This window comes from Macaca nemestrina, chromosome 10 (genome assembly GCF_043159975.1).
Source record: "Macaca nemestrina isolate mMacNem1 chromosome 10, mMacNem.hap1, whole genome shotgun sequence".
In the NCBI taxonomy this organism is placed as follows: domain Eukaryota; kingdom Metazoa; phylum Chordata; class Mammalia; order Primates; family Cercopithecidae; genus Macaca; species Macaca nemestrina.
In genome coordinates, this window is record NC_092134.1 from 39,693,413 (window position 1) to 39,716,239 (window position 22,827).

At 38.5% G+C, this 22,827-nt stretch overlaps 1 protein-coding gene and 1 long non-coding RNA gene across 2 annotated transcripts in view; one reads left to right on the top strand and one right to left on the bottom strand.

The window, feature by feature from the left end:
* The window catches only part of LOC105483707 (ubiquitin conjugating enzyme E2 N), a 32,229-nt gene that overhangs the window by 3,149 nt on the left and 6,253 nt on the right, over nt 1-22,827 (top strand). The window lies entirely within an intron of this gene.
* Nucleotides 11,843-15,098, bottom strand: LOC105483706 (uncharacterized). The gene is made up of 3 exons (XR_988507.3): nt 14,903-15,098; nt 13,905-13,967; nt 11,843-12,156 (listed from the first exon to the last, which is right to left on the bottom strand). It is a non-coding gene; the product is annotated as an uncharacterized lncRNA (long non-coding RNA).

Sequence of the window (22,827 nt, forward strand, 5' to 3'; positions counted from 1 at the left end):
AATGATCATTATTTACATTTGTAGATTTCTTAACCATTTGATTCTTACAGACATTTTTGTGAATATATTTTGCAGTCTAGAAACTGACTTAAATGACTTTCCTAAGGTAAAGCTGGTAAGAGGCAGAATTTGGATCTTGATTAGTGTCACATTCCCCTGTCTCTTGTTACTGTAAAATGACTAACTCTACAAATACAAGATGATTTTCTGGACTACTATTCACCGAGTTACTATCTCATTTAGATTCCTGTGTCTAATCCAGTAGCAAATTCTGTGGGTTCTGCTTTCAATATATATACTAAATCAGACACTTTTCCCTCCGTCTCTTTCAAACCTCTGTTCACTTCCATCACTTACTGCCTGGCCTGCTGTATTAGCCTAATTTGGAGCAACAGTGTTATCTTCTTAAAATATAGACCATGTTACTCCCCTGCTAAAAACTCTGTAGAGGTTCTCCATCACACTTACAGTAGAATCTTGCCTTTTCCCTCCATTAGCTATAAGGCCATACATTCATCTGGGATCTGCCTACTTCTGAGTGCATCTGCGCTTCTCTCCTTGGGTCACTCCACTGTAGTCACACTGTTGCTTTGGTGTACCCTGAACAATAAATGGTTGAGTTTATTCCAGTCACAGGACTTTCCTCCTGTTTGTTGCATTGCTTGCTTTGTCCACTTGTTCCGTTCTTAGCTCATATGTCATACCCTCTACCTAACCTGTCCCGTATAAACCAGTTTTCCTTTTCCTTCCCCCGCAATTTTATCCTCCTGTCTCCCTTTCTTCTGTATAAGTGCTTATTTCTCTCTATTCCCCATTAAACCTTCATGAAGTTAGGGATTCTTGGATGTCCCACATATTGCTCATTCATGCCTAGACCAATCCTTGGCGCATAGTAGATACTGAAATATTGATAGACTAACTGAATAGATGAGCCTTAATCTCAATGAGCAATAATTTGACATTGTTACTGCTTAGTATATTCTATCTGAACCAATGTCTGAGCTAAAAATTAAAGCTAGTCTCATTTTCCAGCCATAAGCTCATTTAAAAACAAGACATATGAGTCTTTTACATTATTTCTTTTTTGTGAGCCTACTCTGCTTATGTATTTTTTGTTATTAACTAGGAAACGCACATAGAGCATATTTGAAAGGCTCTGAAGGATACATAGAGAATCCCTCATCTGTCCTTCAGCATTCCAGTTCTCCTGGTTAGACAACCACTGTTTTTGTTTGTTTTTTGAGATGGAGTCTCCCCGTGTTGCCCAGGCTGGAGTGCAGTGGTACAATCTTGGCTCACTGCAAACTCCACCTTCCAGGTTCAAGTGATTCACCTGCCTCAGTCTCCTAAGTAGCTAGGACTACAGGCACGTGCCACCGCGCCTGGCTAATTTTTAGTAGAGATGGGGTTTCACCATGTTGCCCATGCTGGTCTCAAACTCTTCTCCTCAAGTGATCCACCTGCCTCAGCCTCCCAAAGTGCTGGGATTACAGGTGCGAGCCACTGCACCTGACCTCAACCGCTATTTTTATTGTGTATCCTTACAAAAAGACCAGAGCAACTTTCTGCTGTAAGTTAGGCTTCTTCTCATGCAAATACCTTGATTCCCTTCTCTTCCCCTCTAACCACCTGTGTATCTTCAAGTTGACTCTTTTTTTTTTTTTCTTTTCTTTTTAAGAGACAGATTGTCGGGCCGGGCGTGGTGGCTCAAGCCTGTAATCCCAGCCTTTGGGAGGCCGAGGCGGGCGGATCACAAGGTCAGGAGATCGAGACCACAGTGAAACCCCGTCTCTACTAAAAATACAAAAAATTAGCCGGGCGCGGTGGCGGGCGCCTGTAGTCCTAGCTACTCAGGAGGCTGAGGCAGGAGAATGGCGTGAACCCAGGAGGCGGAGCTTGCAGTGAGCCGAGATCGCGCCACTGCACTCCAGCCTGGGCAACAGCGTGAGACTCCATCTCAAAAAAAAAAAAAAAAGAGACAGATTGTCACTTGGTTGCCCAGGCTGGAGTGCAGTGGCTTTTCACAGGTGTTATCATAAACTGTATACATACAGCCTCAAATTCCTGATATCAGGTGATCCTCTACCTTCAGCCTCCAGTATCTGGGATTACAGGCATGCACCATAGTGTCCCGCTTTGGCTCATTTTTTAAATTTTTTTCAAAGGACTGTTTAATGGAACCTTGCAGGTGGACTTTTTTTTTTAATTTTTTTTTTTAATTTTGGAAATTTAATACTTTTTCAATAGAGATGGGGTCTTTTCATGTTGCCTAAGCTGTTCCCGAGCTCCTAGGCTTAAGTGATTCTTCCACCTTGGCCTCCCAAAGTGCTAGGGTTACAGGCATGAACCGCCGTGCCTGGCCTAGACTTTATTGTAACTAATTGCTTATTCATAACTTTCAGATTGTTTCCTAAATTGTGCTGTATAAACAATGCTGTAATGAAGTTTTGTATGTATGGCATTTTGCACAAGTGTGAATGATACTGAGTCTTGGTAGTTCTGTTTTAAGCTAGAATTTTTAGTTTCGTCTTTCTGCCTTATCTCCTGGACCAAGCTCTTTTAGTCAATAAAAGTGACTGAAGCTGGACACGGTGGCTCACACCTGTAATAACAGCTCTTTGGGAGACTGAGGCCCAAGGATTGCTTGAAGCCAGGAGTTGAGACCGGCCTGAGGAACATAGTGAGATCTCCGTCTCCACCACAAAAAAAATAATGAACAGTTAAAAGCTTAAAGTCATAAAGGTTAAGAGGTACCTAAAAAAAAAAACTCTCAAATGAGAGGTTCTCCATAATCCTGACATAAAGAAGGATCACTTTCGGGAACCGATAAATGAGATCTATAGTTATGGCCTTGGTCAAAACCAAATCTGTTTCAGCTTTACATGTTAAATTGATATAGTGACTGACATTCCTTTAATCGTCTTTTCAAAATGAATCATGAGGGCTGGGCACTGTGACTCATTCCTGTAATCTCAGTACTTTGGGAGGCTGAGGCGAGAGGATCCCTTGATTCCAAGGTTTCAAGACTGGCCTGTGCAATATAGTGAGACCTTGTCTCTACAAAAAGTAAAGTGAAAATTAGCTAGGTGTTGTGGCACACATCTGTAGTCCCAGTTACTCAGGAGACTGAGGTGGGAGGATTGGTTTGGCCTAGGAAGTTGAGGCTGCAGTGAGCCTAGATCACGCCACTGCACTCCAGCCTGGGTGACAGAGTGAAACCCTGTCTCAAAATAGTAATAATAATAATATTGAAAATGATAAAATACAGTCTTGGGAAAAAGTAGTTAACTTACCCTAGGGGTTGACTTATTTGATTAAAACCTAGTGAGTCAGCCTGCTGGAATTAGAATTTTACCAGTCTTTCCCAAAATTTACTTTATGTCTCCCTTCCCCACCAGTCCCTTTTCTATGGTGCTGAAAAATTTTACTTTAAAAAAAATACATTTAATTAATTTTTCTCACTCTGTCACCCAGGCTGAAGTGCAGTGGAAAATTTTACTTTTCTATTTAGTGTGATTTAGCCTCAAATTCTTAAAAATCAGATACAGTCTGATTTTACATTGAGACTTGAGTTTACTTTTTTAATAATTAGGATTTTTTTTAAGTACATGCATTATTTTTTCCTCTTACTGTTTAAAAGCCACTCATCTGATAGGTATTCTAGTGCATAAGGTATTTTTTTGTTGTTGTTGTTGTTAGAAAAGTGATTTAGAAAACTCACCTTTTTAAAAATTTATTTATCTATTTATTTTATTTAATTTATTTTTTTTGAGACGGAAGTCTTGCCTATTGCCCAGTCTGGAGTGCAATGGCATGATCTCGGCTTACTGCAACCTCTGCCTCCCAGGTTCAAGCAGTTCTTCTGCCTCAGCCTCCAGAGTAGCTTTCCTCACTGCCCCACCGTTCTGTCTTGGGCTTTTTTTTTTTTTTGAGATGAAGTTTTGCTCTCGTTGCTCAGGCTGGAGTGCCATGGCGTGATCTCAGCTCACTGCAACCTCCGCCTCCTGGGTTCAAGAGATTCTCCTGCCTCAGCTTCCCTAGTAGCTGGTATTACAGGTGCATGCCACCACACCCAGCTAATTTTTGTATTTTTAGTAGAGGCGGGGTTTCACCATGTTGGTCAGGTTGGTCTCGAATTCCTGACCTCTAGTGATCCGCCACCTCGACCTCCCAAAGTGCTGGGACTACAGGTGTGAGCCACCGTGCCCAGCCTACCTATTGTTTTAAGCTCTGAAAATACTTGTCTGATAATGTCTTTTTCCAGCTAAAAAAAGGACTGGAAAAGTTACCATGATGTTTCAGAAATATATCTACCTCCGGGTGGGGACAGGGGCACTTAGCCAGGTATGGTGGTTAATGCAGTAATCCTAACAGGAGACCGAGGCAGGAGGATCCCTTGAATCCAGGAGGCCGAGGCTGCAGTGAGCTATTAGTGGCACCACCGCAACCCAGCCTGGGTAATAGAGGCAAGATCCTGTCTCTTAAAAAAAAAAAAAAAAAATTAAAAAAAAACATGATGAAGATGGATTTGATATAAATTGTAATTAAAATCACCATTGGAATTTTAAAAAAGCTTGTATAGTAAAAATTTGACCAGGAACAGTGGTTCTTTAGTTCTTTCAGTTGTCTCATTTAAGAATTTGTCTGACCTCTTCCTAGGAAAAAAGCTACTTTTTTAATGTATGACTTCTGGGGATTCAGATTCTTGCCAAGTTTATTTGTGGATTCCCTAGGTCTCCATGTGCTCCATGTTAAGAATCCCTGGACTGCTTTTGGTAGTGATTAAACTTTCAGGCTCTAAAGATACTGTTTTAATATACTATCTAATGTTTTGATTATGAAATGTGAGCATAACTGAAAGTAAGTTAAAAATAGCAGTCAGTTCAGTATTCTTTTTTAAGCTGCTCTGTGTCAAGCAGTTCCTTTAGTCCAGATTGATCAGCTCCTGCACAATTGAAATTAAGTTTTGTCAAATTATCAAGCACTTTAGTATTCACTGTGCTAAATGACTGTGACTAGAAATGTTACGCATTTGCTTTGCTGAAGTTTAGAATTTTTTCCACACGTGTTAATGACCACTCTTAAAACCAGAGGTTTTTTTTGAGATGGAGTCTTGCTCTGTCGCCAGGCTGGAGTGCAGTGGCATGATCTTGGTAATTTTTTTATTGCTCTATAAATTTCTTAAGATTCCTTTATAGCTTATACTGAGGAAAATGTTAGTAAGTAGCTGGTTTGTGTGTGTGCGCGCGTGCGCGTGTGTGTGTGACTCTTAAAGACAACTAGATTACCGTCTTAGTATGAGGTAGGGACAAAGTGGTTTTAGTAATATAGGGTGATCCCAAGGCCAAATATCAGTTTTCTGTAACATTGTAATTTGTCCGTCTCTTTATTATCCATTCATAAGATGTATTTCAGTTCAATTAATTGGGCATTCATTGAATGCATAATATGTATTTACCAGTAAGCCAGGTGAACAAGAAAGGCATCCTTGTGTGATGGAAAACACAGTTATGAAACAAGAAATTACAGTAAGGTGTGTTATAAAAGAGGAAATACACAGGATTTACCATAGTCTAAGGATGAAGGAAAGGTATCTGTTGAGGAAGTGAGAAAGTGTTTTTTGTTTTGTTTTGTTTATTTGTTTTTGAGACGGAGTCTCTCTCTGTGGCCCAGGCTGGAATGCAGTGGCGCGATCATCTTGGCTCACCGTAACCTCCGCCTCCCAGGTTCAAGCAATTCTCCTGCCTCAACCTCTTGAGTAGCTGGGATTACAGGTGCACGCCACCACACCCTGCTAATTTTGGTATTTTTAGTAGAGACAGGGTTTCACCATGTTGGTCAGGCTGGTCTCGAACTCCTGACCTCGTGATCCGCCTGCCTCGGCCTCCCAAAGCGCTGGGATTACAGGCATGAGCCACTGCGCCCAGCCGAGGAAGTGTTTTTAAACTTGAAGAGTAGAGTTGGCCAGGCCAAGAGAAGGAGGGAGTTTTGGGCACATGGGTCAGCAGATACGAAAGCTGGAAGGAGAGACAGAAAGCATGGCATCTATCTAGAAATATAGTATGTGATGGATAATAGAATCAGGGTCTCATCAAAAGTAGTTATTACTGTTTTAAGAATTGTTAGGCAAACAAAGTGTTTCTAATTGTGAAATTCATATTTAGTCTGTGAACTATTCATCAGTATGCAGTGTGGCAACTGTTCCTGAAGTGAGGTTGGTCATACAGTTTTTATTATGTAAAAATAGATACCTTTCATTGGCATTATGTACCAGGCACTGTTCTCAGCATATTTCATGCATTAATTTACTTAGTTCTAATTGCAGTTTTATGATGTATGTATATTAGTATTATTCCAGTTTTATAGCTATGGGAACCTGCACAGAGGAATTTACTAATTTGTAGAGCTGTGATTTGAACCCAGGTAGTCTGATTCTGTAGACTGTGGGTACCAAAGATAGAATACGCCAGAACATATCTATTCCTAGATAATAACTGGCAGTGTATGTGTTTTTATACTGTACCATTTGGACACATGAAGTGGAAACACGTTTAAGAACAGGATCTAAGTGCTTAGCTTACTTGTTTTGGGGTTGTGTTTTTTGTTTGGTTGGTTGGTTGGGTTTTTTTGAGATGGGGTTTTGCTCTTGTTGCCCAGGCTGGAGTGCAATAGCACGATCTTGGCTCACTGCAATCTCCACCTCCCAGGTTCAAGCGATTCTCCTGCCTCAGCCTCCCGAGTAGCTGGGATTACAGGTGGCCACCACCATGCTCGGCTAATTTTTGTATTTTTAGTAGAGATGGGGTTTCACCATGTTGGCCAGGCTGGTCTTGAACTCCTGACCTCATGATTCGCCTGCCTTGGCCTCCCAAAGTGCTGGGATTACAGGCATGAGCCACTGCGCCCAGCCATGTTTTTTGTTTTTTTCTTTTAAGATAGGGTCTCACTGTGTTGCCCAGGCATGATCATGGCTCACTGCAGCCTCAGCCTCCCGAGTAGCTGGGGTCACGGGCATGCACTACCATCCCTAACTAATTTAAAAAATATTTATACATATATATATAAACATATATATTATATATAATATATATTATACATATATATAATATATATTATGTAGAGACAAGGTCTCCCTATGTTGCCCAGGCTGGTTTTGAACTCCTGGGCTCAAGTGATCATCCTGTCTCAGCCTTCCACAGTGTTGGGATTACAGGCGTGAGCCACTGAACCTGCCGCTTTGTTTTTTTTTTTCTTTTTTTAAATTAGAAGTCTCTTTATTGTAATTTAATTAAAGACTTTCCTACAAACATGTAGACCCTGTTTAGTAACATAGTTCATAACATAGTTCACCTTAAGATGGGATGCCTCTGGTCTGGATAGCATATTCTTTTCCTCCCGCTCCCCACCCAGCCAGTCCTGAATTTGAGGAAGTTTGTGGTTCTGGTGAAAAGAGACTCTTTGCTACTCTTTCTTACCAGCAAAATATACAGTCTTGAATCACTTAACAATGGAGATACTTTCTGAGAAATGTACCATCGGCAATGTCATCATTGTGTGAACATCATAGAGTGTATTTATACAAACCTAGATAGTGTAGCCTGCTACCCACCTAGGCTATATGGTATAGTCTGTTGATCCTAGGCTACCAACCTGTATAGCATGTTACTCTACTGAATATTGTAGGCAGTTGTAATGCAGTGGGAAGTATGTGTGTATCAAAATAGGAAAGGTATAGTAAAAATCTAGTATAAAAGATAAAAAATGGCATACCTGTATAGGGCACTTACCATGAAGGAAGCTTGCAGTACTGGAGGTTGCCCTGTGTGAGTGAGTGGTAGTGGATTTGAAGGGCTGGGACATTACTGTACACTACGATAGACTATAAGCATTGTACACTTAGGCTACACCAAAAAATTATTTTTTTAAATGTTTCTTCAATAATAAGCCTTGGCTTACTGTAACTTTTTTATTTTATAAACTTACATTTTTAAACTTTTGATTCTTTTGTATTAACATTTTTGTATTAAACTTTTTTGTATTAAACATTTTTAATACATTTGTATTAAACGTTTTAAATAAATGTTTAATAAACATTAATAAACAGATTTATTTAATAAACATTTATTAATAATAAATTAATTAACAGATTTATTAATTAAATAACAGATTAATTAACAGATTAATTATTGATTAATTAACAGATTTATTTAATGAACATTAAATAATCAGATTTATTTAATAAACATTAAATAATCAGATTTATTTAATAAACATTTTTAAACATTTTTAATAAAACATTTGTATTAAACATTTTTGTATTAACATTTTGTATTAAACTTTTGATTCTTTTGTATTAGCATTTTGTATTAACTTTTGATTCATTGTATCATACAGCTGTGCAAAAATATTTTTTCTTTGTATCCTATAAGCTTTTTTCTCTGTTACAATCTTTTTTAAAAAAACTTTTTTGTGAAAAACTAAGACACATACACACATATTAGGCCTATTCAGGATCATCAGTATCACTGTCTTCCAGCTCCTCTTGTCCTACTTGAAGGTCTTCAGGTGCAGTAACACACATGGAGCTGTCATCTACTATGACAACATTGCCTTCTGGAATACCTCCTGAAGGACCTGCCTGAACCTGTTTTACAGTCAACTTTTTTTTTTTTTTTAAATAAGCAGAAGGAGTACACTAAAATAATCATTAAAAGTTTAGTATAGTAAATACTAGGCAATAGGAATTTTTCAGTTCCATTACAATCTTAGGGGACCACTGTCTTTTTTACAGTTCATCATTGACTGAAACTCATACAGCGCATGACTGTATTTAAAGTACCACTGAATCAGATGAATTTTAAACAATAATTTTTTTCTCAGTAAGCCTAAAAATATATTAGAATTATCTTGCATTCATTTATATATCAAGTTGAGTTTTGTGTTTTCTTTCTTTCTCTTTCTTTCTTTTCTTTCTTTCTTTTTTTTTTTTTTTTTGAGACACAGTCTCCCTCTGTCGCTCAGGCTGGAGTGCAATTGTGCGATCTTGGCTCACTGCAACCTCTGCCTCCTGGGTTCAAGGAGCTCTACTTCCTCAGCCTCCTGAGTAGCTGGGATTACAGGCATGCACCACTACGCCCAGCTAATTTTGGTATTTTTAGTAGAGACAGGGTTTCACCATGTTGGTCAGGCTGGTCTCAAACTCCTGACCTCGTGATCCGCCCGCCTTGGCCTCCCAAAGTGCTGGTATTACAGGCATGAGCCACCGTGTCCAGCCTCTACTTTTTCAAATAAAGCACACTATCTAGGACCCTGTCTTTATTGTTGTGGTTCAGGTAAGGGTTAAACTAAAAGTGCTGCAAGCTCTATTCAGGGGCCAGCACCAACTGTGATTAGAGAAATACTTGGCCAGACCTTGCCTATTTCTTTTCCTAGTTTAATTGGCAGGGCTGCTGATGTATTGACAAGGATGCCAAGACAAGAATGTACTGGCTATTTTCTCTGAACACTTGTTTCTAGTCTGAATACTTAGTTCATGGTTTTGCATCGGAATTATCTGGGGATGTTTGTAAATATAACATTGCCAGCCCAACATATTTTTGTTGTTTTAAGAGCTCCTGATGATTTTAGTGTACACTTTGCAGAAACACTGGTCATATGTGTGCTTGGCTTCAATGCAAAGATGGGTAGAATGGGAGACAAAAGTAAAATCATACAGCTAGCGCTGCTTTGTCTATACAATACAAAGGCATCAATGGGAACACCAAAGAAGTGACAGGCTGGCCTGGAAAACCCTCAAGATTAGTTTAGGGAAAGGTTTTTAGAGGGTGATACTGGAGCTGAATTTTGAAGCATAAGTAGAAAAGTAGAGTAGGGGGAGTAGATTGTCATTCTAGGTTAGACATACCTTACCCAGGAGATATTTGAACTAAGACTGTGTAACTTGAGTCAGCATGTCTATGCTTGGATCACAGATACTTAACTTCAAAAGTAATCTTTTAATTTGAAGTTTCTTTTCTTCAGAAGTGTAGCTCATGAATATATATTCATTACTAAAAATTCTGTTGGCTGGGTGCGGTGGCTCATATCTGTGATTCCAACACTTTGGGAGGCTGAGGCAGGTAGGTTGCTTGAGCCCAATAATTGGAGAACAGCCTGGGCAACATGGAGAAACCCCATCTCGACAAAAAAATACAAAAATTAGCCAGGTGTGGTGGCACACATCTGTAGTCCCAGCTACTAGTTGGGAGGGTGAAATGGGAGGCTCACTTGAGCCTGGGAGGTTGAGGCGGCAGTGAGCCAAGATTGTGCCACTATAGCCTGGGTGACAGAGCAAGATCCTGTCTCAAAAACCTGAAAACTGTTAACATGCTGTAAATATGTTATATACTAAATAGCCAAATAATAGATATTAATAAATTATTTCCCTTTCACTTACTTTTACTATTCCAATCTCTTAATTCATCGGTAAGATTCCAAAATCTCACTGAATATTGAAGGAAAACTCAAATGCTTCGTTTATTTTTTTGAGGTGTAATTCTCATACCATAAAATTGAGCCACTCAAAGTGTGCAGTTTAGTGATTTTTCATATATTCACACAGTAGTACAACATCATCACTTGCTAATTCCAGAAGATTCTTGTCACCCCAAAAAGAAAAACCCTGTACCCATTAGCAGTCACTCTACCTCCAACCCCTGGCAACCATTTATCTGCTTTCCGATTCTATGGATTTTCCTGTTTTGCACACTTCATATAAATGGAATTATACAATATGTGGCCTTTTCTTTCTGGCTTCTTTCATTTAGCATGTTTTCAAGGTTCATATGTATTGTAGCATGTATTAGTACTTCATTCCTTCGTAAATATTTTAGCTAAGTGTTTTCTAAATAAAATCTTTTAAAAAGTGACAGTGCTGAAGGGAAGCAAGGTAGAATTTTTAGGAGATAGGTAATCTGTATTGGCTTTCATAAAACTAGTCACATTTGAAGCCTGCATTGCTTTAGAACAGGGGTTTTCAACCTTTTGGCTTCCCTGGGCCACACTGGAATAAGAATTGTCTCATGGCTGGGCATGGTGGCTCACGCCTTTAATCCCAGCCCTTTGGGAGTCTGAGGCGGGCTGATCCCTTGAGGTCAGGAGCTTGAGACCAGCCTGGCCAACATGGTGAAACCCTGTCTCTACTAAAAATACAAAAATTAGCTGGGTGTGGTGGCGCACGCCTGTAATCCCAGCTACTTGGGAGGCTGAGGTGGGAGAATTGCTTCAACCTAGGAAGCAGAGGCTGCAGTGAGCCAAGATCATGCCACTGCCCTCCAGCCTGGGCGACACAAGAAAAAAAAAAAAAAAGAATTAGGCCACACATAAAATACACTAACACTAATGATAGATGATGAGCTTAAAAAAAAAAAAAAAATCTGCTGATGCACCCATGAGAGGGGAGACAGCACTGTTCTCTCTTGCAGTTTTCCCTTAGCAGCCCCTTATCTGCAGACTTAAACTAGGAGCCCCTGGCAGAGTCCCACCTCCAGCATCATCAAGTGTAGAAGGAAAGTGAGAGACATTGATTGACTTTATATCTGATTTACTAGTTTCCTAAGGCAGAGATTTTAAAGATAGAAAACTGCCTGGCCTGGCCCAGCCCATGATAGATAGGGATGGGTAAGAAGCCCCTGAGATGTGGCAGTATATGACCTGACTTCAGACTTGTCAGATTAGGGGTTTTATAGGGTTTTTTGCTCTTGTTTTGATTAAGCTTGTTTGACGTGCAGGGTGTCTCCTACCTGTGTTCCAGCCACCTGATTTCCTTCCTCAAGAAAACTAATGTTTACTTACACTATTTAAATTAGTTATTCCCAGGGCTATTTTTATGACTTTTTTTTTTTTTTTGGATGCAGTTTCACATAATACATGGCAGGCTCGTGTTGCTAGGAAAAACTGATTCCAGCATTTAGATTCTTTGAATGTATTGTTGCATTCTTTCGGAGGCTCAAGCTATCCACATGAAGTAGACGAATTTGACCCAGTGTTATTGTCCATGGGTACTGTAGTGTAACATATCAGCCCTAGTATGAAAGTTTGTGCTTATTTCAGTTACATTAAAATCTGAGTTGTCTGGATCATTTCTTCCTCTGGCTTAGTAGTGCAGGACAAGATAATCTGAAATCATAGAAGAATAAAAAATCTGCTGAGTTATTTACTCCAGCTGGATCTCTTAAGACTGTTCAAATTTCAGACCTAATTGGTAATCTGTGAAATATTAAAGTCTCTAACTAAGCTGTTTCATTTCAGATTCTTCCCAAAACCTTGAGATGGGAAAGAATCATCTTTAATGTGTCAACTCGTGATTATTGAGGCAATGATCATTTTTTAAATCAAGGAAAATGCTTATTAGATTGTTGAAGCTGCTTAGAGGGGCAAAAGAAACGATAAGGCTGGTATCTCTGGTGCTTCGTATTTGGTTCATTTAAGTGTATGACCTGTAGGGATAGTGTCAAAGCTAAGGCTTTTGGACAGAAGTGTGAAATAGTTTGTAAAGATTGGGTTTGGAGTCTTGCAAGTCTTTTTTTCTGCATACTCCTGCTCTTTACAGTCACCGCCTGGCTAGGCCTACCAGTTTTGAAAATTCTTGTATTTCCTTTTTACCCAGTCAGTAATTTTCTTTACTCTGTGGGATTGGTCTCAGGTAGTTCTGCAGTTGATCTGTTCATTAACTGGTAAGAAATGCGAGAGACACTGTGGTGTCCAGCATTGGGTCTGCAAATGTTAGACACAGGCGTTGATCTCTAGGAACTAGTTTAGTTGGAGAGACAGTAAGGTAGGAAAGTGTGTAAGGGATGGCTTACAGAAGGTTCATTCCTACTGTTGTCTGTTGCTGACCTCTTAATTGACAATTGACTTTCAAGATGGTAGAAATGCTGCTTTTCATGACTTAAATAATGTTTTATGGCTCAGAGAACCTTACTTCCTAATTCTCTAGTGTAAAACACTGATTTAGGGAATATGAAATGTATGTTTATGTATGGCAGGAGCAAAGAATCTGAGGCCAGACTCTGAGTTTGATTTCTAGCTGTGCCAAATAATAGCTTGGGTAACCTCATTTGACCTTTCTGCTTCTTTATCTGCTTAATATACTAATGTAGCTCTATGGTAATTGGAAGGATCAGAGTGTAAAGAACAGATCCTAACATAATACTGAGCTTTATGTAGTGTTGGTTATTACTGTTTTCTGACTTGGCAAAGATGCTGCTTCACCATAAACATAAAAAGACTGAATGTCTTCCTAGTGTGTGGGAAAATGGTTTGTTCATTTATGTATTTGTTTCACAAAATAGATAACATTAAATATAACTCTCTGAAGTGAGGCATAGATTTTGTGAAAGCACAGTGAATGTCCATTTACCAACAGTGAATAGCAAAATCAGATGTTTTGGGTAAATAACATTTTGATTTTATTAAAATTATATATGTAATCCATTTTCTGTGGGTTAGGTAATAAGTTTATCTTTGCAACTGCTAAATTGAAGTTTTATTTTTTAATCCAAAGTATTTAGGCCCTTTCACTGTATGACTTCAAGGGGCGCCATTTATGCAGACTGTCATACGAATGGTCCTCTCCCGAAAGCTGTGCGCTATGGTTAGCCCTGCCAGAGGATGCTTACTGGGAGGGAGACAGCCCTCCAATATCTGCATGCTTTCATGCTTCCTAATTTATCTCAAGAGTTAGTATGCAGAGTGTGAGAGACTATTTTAATTTTTCTTTCCTGATGGTTTGGATTTTATACAAAATTGTGTTACTGGCACAATTGGATTGAGAATGCAAATCTGAGCGAAATGTAACTTGTTTTTTGTTTGCTTCACTGAAAAGTTCATCTGCTCTGCTTCCATCTGTTCTTGTCTTGCCTTACCTATTACGGAGTCCTCAGGCATTAAATTTTGTTGTGATTGCTGCATTTGAAACCAGAAGTAACCTGAAGAAAAAGGATCGAGTAAGTAAATAGTCACTAGCTTGTAGGCCAGGAAAAGTACCTGTTTATGCCATATGGTTTTTAAAGAATATTGATTTGTCTGTAAATCAACCAGCCTTGAGGAAAGCAGGCTACAGTAACACAGGAGTGAAAAAATGTGGACACATTAAACTGTTTTTAAGGGCTTTTGTCTTTATCAGAACAAAAAATATAAACATTCTAGAATGTTAATTGGATTTTGGTTATTAGGAGAATGGTTAATTTTATTTAGATTAATTTTATGTATTTCTTTAATGAGCAAGTGAAAAAAACAACTTGGGAAAAAAGCAGGTGCCCTTGGCAACAAATTTTCTCTTTATTTAGATATTGAACGTTGGCATAAATACCAGGATTACAGTTCATAATATCCTTCTCCTTCAGCAGGGAAGACTAGAACAGTAATTATAGGCCTAAAGAATATTATTACAAAAGGGGACCTTCCAGTAGAAAGAAGCATATAGCAATAAGATTTAACTCATTCTAATAATAATAAAGTGTTCAGTCAATTTTAGTGCTAGAGAGAACCTTTTAAATGTTCAAGGGGCGTTTTAGAAGGCTGGAGAGGTTAATGATTTGTCTGTGGTCACGTATCACATTGGTACAATTAAAATTGGAACTAAATTCAGATGTGCTAACTCTTGAGCGCCCCCACCCGCCCTTCCCTGCCCTGCCCTGCCCTGCCCTGCCCTGGGTACACCAGGCTCTGCTTAGTTGAATTAACTGTAGTGTGAAATTAGCTTCTCCTTTACAAGCTCTTAAATAGAAGTTCTTTGATAAAGAGATTAGTTGACTTGTATGCTCTCCTCTTTTGACTTCATTTAATCCCAAAGAGATATTTAGCTTCTTAACTTCTTTACCAGCCCCCCAACCCCCTCCTGCCCTGGTCTGTTAACTCTTACCTTTTCTTCACTTCCTTTCCTATTGAGTTTAGACTTTATTTTTAGCAACCAACAGAAGCCAGCTTGGCTAGTTTAAGCAGAAATGATACTAAGAATTATGAGGTACCTCACACATTCTTCAGGAGGGCTAAAGAAAAGAGGGAGCCAGGAACTAACTTCAGAATCACATCATGGTGATTTCACTGCTCACACTGTGTGCAACACATTCTACAGTGTGTGCAGTGTGATTGTTGATGTCAAGCACAGAATGCTACCACTAGAACTCTGTTGCTATCTTAGTGGTAACTACTGCAGTTCTCTCCAGAATGGGTTATTTCTTTGCTTGTGATGCGCAGGGAGTGCTGCATGCATACTACCAACCTCATTTTGCCCTAAATGCTTCCAGGCAGTCCTTTTGTGTGACCACAGGTAAGTTTTTCTTTTTCTACAAGTTACTTTAAATTTTTACAATTTTCTTAATCTCCCAGCTCCAACATTATACTAAGGAGTGGGAGCTAAAGGAACATATGAATGAGTGGGGGAATTTTTTAATAGTTAACATAGATGACTAAAACTACACATAAGGGCCTGAAATGAATTACCAACTTGAAAAACCAAGTAAAATTTTATGAAAGAAGAAAACCCACAATCTACATCATTTTTTACATAAAATGGATTAAAGAAAAAAACAAGTTCATTAGTTTCTGCTAATCTTATGATTTTAGTATTCACCACATAAAACAAGCTTTTAAAAATTTTCCCTAATTTTAATTCAGGATGAATACAGAAGAACATTTCCTACCTCACCTGCTAAGTTATATACCCACTCCCAGAACCTAAAATATGCAATGGGTTTGTTAATAGTGCCTTGAGGACCATGGCACACAGCAATCCCAGTGAACTGTGTTACTAAGCTAGGTCCTTTCTTTTCATTCAGCATTCTGAGACATCTCTGTCAAATCATTCCTGAGATACAGAGTTCGTTAAGATAGACAGCTACATTATTTAAATCACTGAAGTCTTATTTTTATTTTTTGAGCCGGTGCTAAAAAAGAAAGTTCAGGCAATGAAGTGTTGTGTCATTCATCAAATCAGGAACCATAGAAAATGGAGAAGCTTAACTGCCATGAGTCTACTAATTATAGTGCTGAATATTCAAAGAACATTTTTACCACCAAGAACTTCATGAATGTCTTATGAAGGAATAGTTGACACTGTCTTTAGCTGTGATGCCAATATTTGGAAATCTTTGAAAAAACAAAGAGGAAAAAAAGATGGAGACAAGGTTTTTAATCTTTCCAGAAAACTTAAAAAATGACTTTAGAAATAAACAAGAACATAATAGCCCTGTAATCTGGCTCTGCTCTTCATGTATTAATAGTATCCTAACTCACACCTCCAGTACCTTCTCTTAAGACCTTGACTACTCAAACAATGAAATAAACTGCTGGATGCCAAGAAGTTTTGCTCTTCCTTCCAGTTAGTTAGTACCACAGTGCCATGAACAAAATAAGCAGTGAATAAACATTTGTAAGTAAATTCATATTTCAGAATCACGAAACATTTTAGAGCATGTTGATTTCATGCAGTATCAAAGATGGGCAAAATGGTTTACCATCTAATAGATAATTCCAGGTCAAAATAGTATATACCAATTTTTCAATCAAAGCAGTTTTTTTCTGTTTATCTTAATAAGACTATACTTTTCTGGTTGCCAGTTCAAAAAGGAAAAAAAAATTAATGACATTATGGCTTAAATTTACCTTTTTCATGAAGCACCACTTCACAATTATGAAGGATTGAAAATAGCCCTTTTAACTCCTGTGCTGTTTACTATCCCTGCCAAACATTTGACATTTACTGCTTATGTAGTAAGCCGGGCCTGATGGCTCACGCCTGTAATCCCAGCACTTTGGGAGGCTGAGGCGGGCGGATCACGAGGTCAGGAGATCGAGACTATCCTGGCTAACATGGTGAAACACTGTCTCTACTAAAAATATAAAAAATTAGCTGGACGAGGTGGTGGGTGCCTGTAGTCCCAGCTACTCGGGAGGCTGAGACAGGAGAACAGTGTGAACCTGGGAGGTGGAGCTTGCAGTGAGCTGAGATCGGGCCACTGCCCTCCAGTCTCCAGCGAGATTCTGTCCCCCCCACCAAAAAAAAAAAAAAAAAAAAAAGACTCTGAAGCCAGACTGAATGGAGCCCAACAGCTTGGATTTGAATCTTGGCTCTGTTGTTCACTAGCTTTGGTTGATTACTCTTTGTTCCTCATTTGTAAAATGAGTATGAGGATTAAATGAGCTAATACATCTATAGCACTTAAGTCAGTATTTGGCAGAGTTTGTTTTTAATTGTTACCCGAGATTTTCTTTTATTGATTCTTTGCGTATCTGGGAGCAGTGCTTGATAACTGCATGTGGTCCCTGCTTTTATGGGGCTTACAGACTGGTGGGGAGGAAAATATCCACAGACTGCAATACAATCTAATGTGTTTAGTGGGCAAAAGAATTGGGGAGGGAGGTGACAGACAAGAAATAAAGGAATTCAGCTTAACAGTTTTTCTTCTTGCTGTGATAGTTTGTTAGTAGGATTATTCTGGTTTTTGTTCATTGTCATTGTCAGTGATTGGAATAATCTTAAATGCTGTTCCTGAGATGGAATTTACTGACCGATGAACACAGCAGATATAGTATTCCTCATGAGCTCTGTGTGGTACCTAAGCATTGCATGTTTGTTCACTGAACAAGCATGTATTTAGAATTTACCACCATTTACTAGCTGGGGTTCCCCTCTTCAAATAGTTTAGGGTCTGAGAAGTAAACCAGCAGTTACTGGGCGTAGTTACAGTAAGTGGAGAGGTAGTAATGAACAGGAAACTGGAAGTACAAGGGAGAAACTTTCAGACTAATTCAGACCTGAGATACATTCTGATGTATCTCAGATTATATATACTTTGCCTTCCAGAAGTCCCCCCAGCTCCCAAGTCTCCATTCATTTTCACTGAACTTCACAGAAATATTGATCTGGTCTTGGGTTGAGGAAAATGTAGGATGTAGTGATTTCTAGCCCAAGTCATCTGGCCCCATGTATTCATTATTACTTCAAGTGGAATAGAGAGTACTTACCTATTTGTTACCTATCAACTCATAAATAAAGCTTTTCCCAAAAAAGGAATACTCTGGTCTAAAGTACTCTGAGATTTAGTGTTTGGTACCCAGAGTCTTAGATTTTAATAGCTTCTTCCATTTTTCCTTCTCTGAATCTGTCACTTAAGAAATTGTGAGATTTAAGTATGTGGGAGTAGAGGAGAAAAGAAAGAACAAGGGAGGGGCATGTCTTGAGAACCATTATTCTCCATTTGACTTTAGGATAGGCATTTTCAGGAAGTTCTCATGGACCCAGTTAGCTTATCTGGGGGAGTCTAAGTGGTTAGGAGCAAGATAGGCACAAGAGGTGAAAGCAGAAAGGGAATACAAAATTGTCTTAGCTCTGCTTGGTTTGCTTTTATTAAGTTTTCTTAAGCTATTTTCATTTTATTTACTGTTGGAATCTATAGGTCTTTTCCAAGGACATGTTTAGGTGGGTGCTAACATGGTAAAACCAAAGCAAGGAGTGATCATATAATGTAAGTTTAAAAAACTTAGCAAACTTAGGTACAATAACTTTTAAGAGCATCAGTTTTTTCATTTGCAAAGGAAAGGTGGCGAAATAAGTAGATGATGTCTTATGTCCACTAGGTGGTAGTGTGTACTGTAATAATTAAAATAGTTCCTCAGTGAATTCTTTACTTCATCATGCAGTTAGCTTGTTTGAATTAATTTTTGTTCATTTAATTTTTTTTGACACAAATTGTTTTTTTCAAACACAAATCTTGTGACTGTAGCAAACAGTAACTCTTGTTACATGTATTCCTGTTATTAGTGATATCAAATGTTCTGACATTACTTTTTATATAGAATTTTTTGAGGGGAAGAGTGATGCTTTACAGTTTCTGTACAAAATTTTACCCATTATGTGAAATAAGTTAAATTCTTAATGACCAGGCAGTAACATTATAACATGATTGTCTTGAGTTTCACTGTCCAGACTAATATGGGAGCTACTAATCACTGCATGTGGCTGTTGAGTGGTTGAAATATGACTAGTTTAAATTAACATGTGGTACAGGTGTGAATTGCACAGTGGGCATTGAAGGCTATGAAAAAAGATAAAATACATCATTAATTTCATACTGATTTCATGTTGAAATAATATTTTGAATACATTTTTAGATAAAATATATTAAAATTAATTTTACCTGTTTTTACTTTTTTATGTGGCTACTAGAAAATTTTAAAATACTTATGTGGCTTGCATTATATTTCTGTTGGACAGCAGTGCTGTAGAAAAAAGTCCTCATCAACCATTTTTATCTTAGCCTATCACTAGGTGGCCTTATGATTTGTAAGGAAGTAGTATAGTGGGGAGCTTGAGCAAAACTTTGGTTCTATTTCTAATCCCAGCTAGAAAATAGGCAGTCAGTTTTACTATAATGAGACGTTATATGTTCCTAATAATGTTATATGTTATACAAAGTCATGTAAAATTCACAGGACTTGCAGGTAAAATGAAGCAAGGGGTATGCACTTGAAAATGTCCATTGATGATAATTAACTTTTTTTTTTTTTTTTTTTAAGAGACAGGGTCTCACTATCACCCACGCTGGGGTACAGTGGTGTGATCACAGCTAACTGTAACCTCAAACTCCTGGGCTCAGGCAATCCTCCCATCTCAACCTCCCAAGTATGCTAGGACTACAGGTGTATGCCAGCATGCCCAGCTAAGTTTTTTAGTTTTATTTTGGTTTGTAGAGATGGGGTCTTGCTGTGTTGCCCAGGCTGGTGGTAACATTTTTTAAATGCTCACTTATGGGTCCAAGTGCAGTGGCTCACGCCTGTCATCCCATTGCTTTGGGAGGCCAAGGCGGGAAGATTGCTTGAGGCCAGGACTTCGAGACCAGCCCGGGCAACATAGAGAAACCCATGTCTATGAAAAAAAGTGATAAATAAAAATGCCCTCTTGCATATAGAGGGTGAACTTGCAGATTTTCATAAGTAATTTACAGTTGTGTACATAATGAAGAATTGACTTGCTTTATTAGTGATCCCAAAAAAAGGAGCCCTGTTTGTTTTATTTTATAAATTTTTTGTAATTTGTTTTTTCTTTATTATATATTTTTTTCTATAACACACAACTTTGCCCAGAACCGTATTTGTTAATATTTTAGAGTCACTTAAAGATGTAGTGACAGGTTGGAGTTTACAGAGTAGGTATCATTGAGGTATCACCCAGTTTTTTAACACTTATTTTTCAGTAATGAAATGGGCAGTTACTGAGTTATCAGACAGCTGTTGCTTGAGATGAGCTAAAAGATATACAGTTGATACTACTGGTCATACATTGCAATTTTGTGTTTCAGAGAATATTCTAAAAAACCTAATCATTGTAGACAGGATGCACTGGGATATAGATAGTTACTATCTGTACCAACTTTTCTCACACACAAATTAGCACTCTTTCTAAGAATACTGTTTATTATCCAAAAATTTTACTGCATATAATATAATCATTGCCTTAGAGAAGAAATCTAAGACCTGATACTGCTTCGTACTGAGCACAAATTATTTTTCAACTTAAAAATAAGAGTCCTGGTTAATAGAGATTGATTGACAGAATGTCAATTGTTATAATTTACTAACTACAGTATAGTTTACTGTAGTTTTGAGTCTAGGGTTTGCTCTTCAGGTCCCAGTAGATCTATTGATAATTAGATATTTGATTCCTTTTAAAAATATTTGTAGGCCGGGCATGGTGGCTCACACCTGTAATCCCAGCACTTCGGGAGGCCGAGGCGGGCGGATCACGAGGTCAGGAGATCGAGACCATTCTGGCTAACATGGTGAAACCCCATCTCTACTAAAAATACAAGAAAAATTAGTCAGGCATGGTGGCAGGCACCTGTAGTCCCAGCTACTCGGGAGGCTGAGGCAGGAGAATGGCGTGAACCCGGGAGGCGGAGCTTGCAGTGAGCTGAGATGCGCCACTGCACTCCAGCCTGGGCGACAGAGCAAGATTCCATCTCAAAAAAAAAAAAAAAAAAAATTTTGTAGCATTAACTGTTGTATGCGTTCTATAAGATGAGACACCTTCCTTTAGACTTAATTTTGTTGCCATTTAAATCCATACCCTACTCCTTTACCAACTTCCTTGTCTTATTTTACTAACTAATTTCCTGAACATAGTCTATAGTACTTTCTGTTATGCATGGCCCTAAACTCACTTCTATTTGGGATTCACTCTTTGGACTGCTTTTAAACATAATAGAATCACAAAATGCATTTAAGGGTTTTTCTGTTTTTCTGTAAACAACTATGGCCTTCCTATGTGATCTCATTTGTCAACTCTTTTTTTTTTTAATCTTTGTAGAGATGGGGTCTCACTAATGCTTGCCCAGGCTGGTCTGGAACTCCTAGCCTCAAGTCATTCCCCTGCCTGCCTCAGCCACCCAAAGTGCAGGGATTACAGGCATGAACCATGGCGTCCCACCTGCAGTGTAAATTACTTATGCCAAAAGATAGATAAGGCCGGGCGTGGTGGCTCATGCTTGTAATCCCAGCACTCTGGGAGGCCGAGGTGGGCAGATCACTTTAAGTCAGGAGTTCGAGACCTGCCTGGCCAACATGGTGAAACCCCGTCTCTGCTAAAAATACAAAAATTAGCCAGATCTGCTCGCTTGAACCCGAGATCGTGCCACTGCACTGCAGCCTGGGCAACAGAGCGAGACTTGTCTCAAAGAAAAAAAAAAAAAAAGATAAGTGAAACAGCAGGAATTTTAGCCCTTTACTTCTTCACTTAAAGAAATCATACTGTACTCTGTCTTTCCACCAAAGAATATTGTAAAACCAGGAGGTATTTTAGTCAGTCATGTGTTGAATAGTGGCCGGAAAGATTTTATTTCCTAGCCGGTTTTTGCCTTTTTAGGAAAAAAATTGACATCAGTTTCTGTGGTTGAGACTTTTTCAGATGCTGCCATTTGAGACTTGTTTCATTTAGTTTGGATTTTATTCCTTTTTTCCCCTCCCACGATTTATGCTGTGAGTTTGTTAGGGAAGACAACACAGTTTAGTGAAATAATTAGGCGTGTTTTTGTGTCAGTCCATTAGAACTTGAGAGCAGCATAAGAACTATTTCAAAATGTTTTCTACATGCAAAAGCTTATTTTAGAATGTGTTCCGATTAAATCTAGGCTTGATCAGGTCACATGATGTGCTTAATATGTACGTTCTTGACAAAGAATATCTGATTTTGAGGGTGAACTGAAGATGAGAAAGTAAATGCCATATCTATCTCTGCCACTGTGCACTGAGAGTGATTTTGAAGCTATTTTGGGATATGCTTTTGGAGGCCCTTCTGTAGCTTTTTATAGTAGATATAGAGCTGCTACTACTTTGTGTAACTGGTGAGTAGTGGATTGGGACTCTTGGGCCCTGGCTTTCTTTTTTTTCCAGTCAACCAATTTATGGCTTTCTAAAGACATAAAGATCTGGGGTAAAATTAAAGGATGGAGGTGAGGAGAGCCCAGAATTCAAGGAATTTTACCATCCAGTTATTTTCTCATTCTTCTACTCCTGCTGTTCATCCCTAATATCTTAACTTTTTCCTAAAAAATGAAGACCAGCCTCTTTTGTTCTGGTCACAATGTTAAAGGACTTCCCAAGGTCAGAGGCTTCATTATTGCCTCTTGAGCTTTTTAATGCTCTAAAAATGTTTTAGTTTGAACCTAAAGAACATGTCAGTTTCTCACTTGCTCTTATATTACCATGATCAAAACAAAAAACTAGTCTTAAAATACCAGAGACATTACCTAAAATGGCCATGGGTTTAATTAACACATTTTGGGGAAGCAT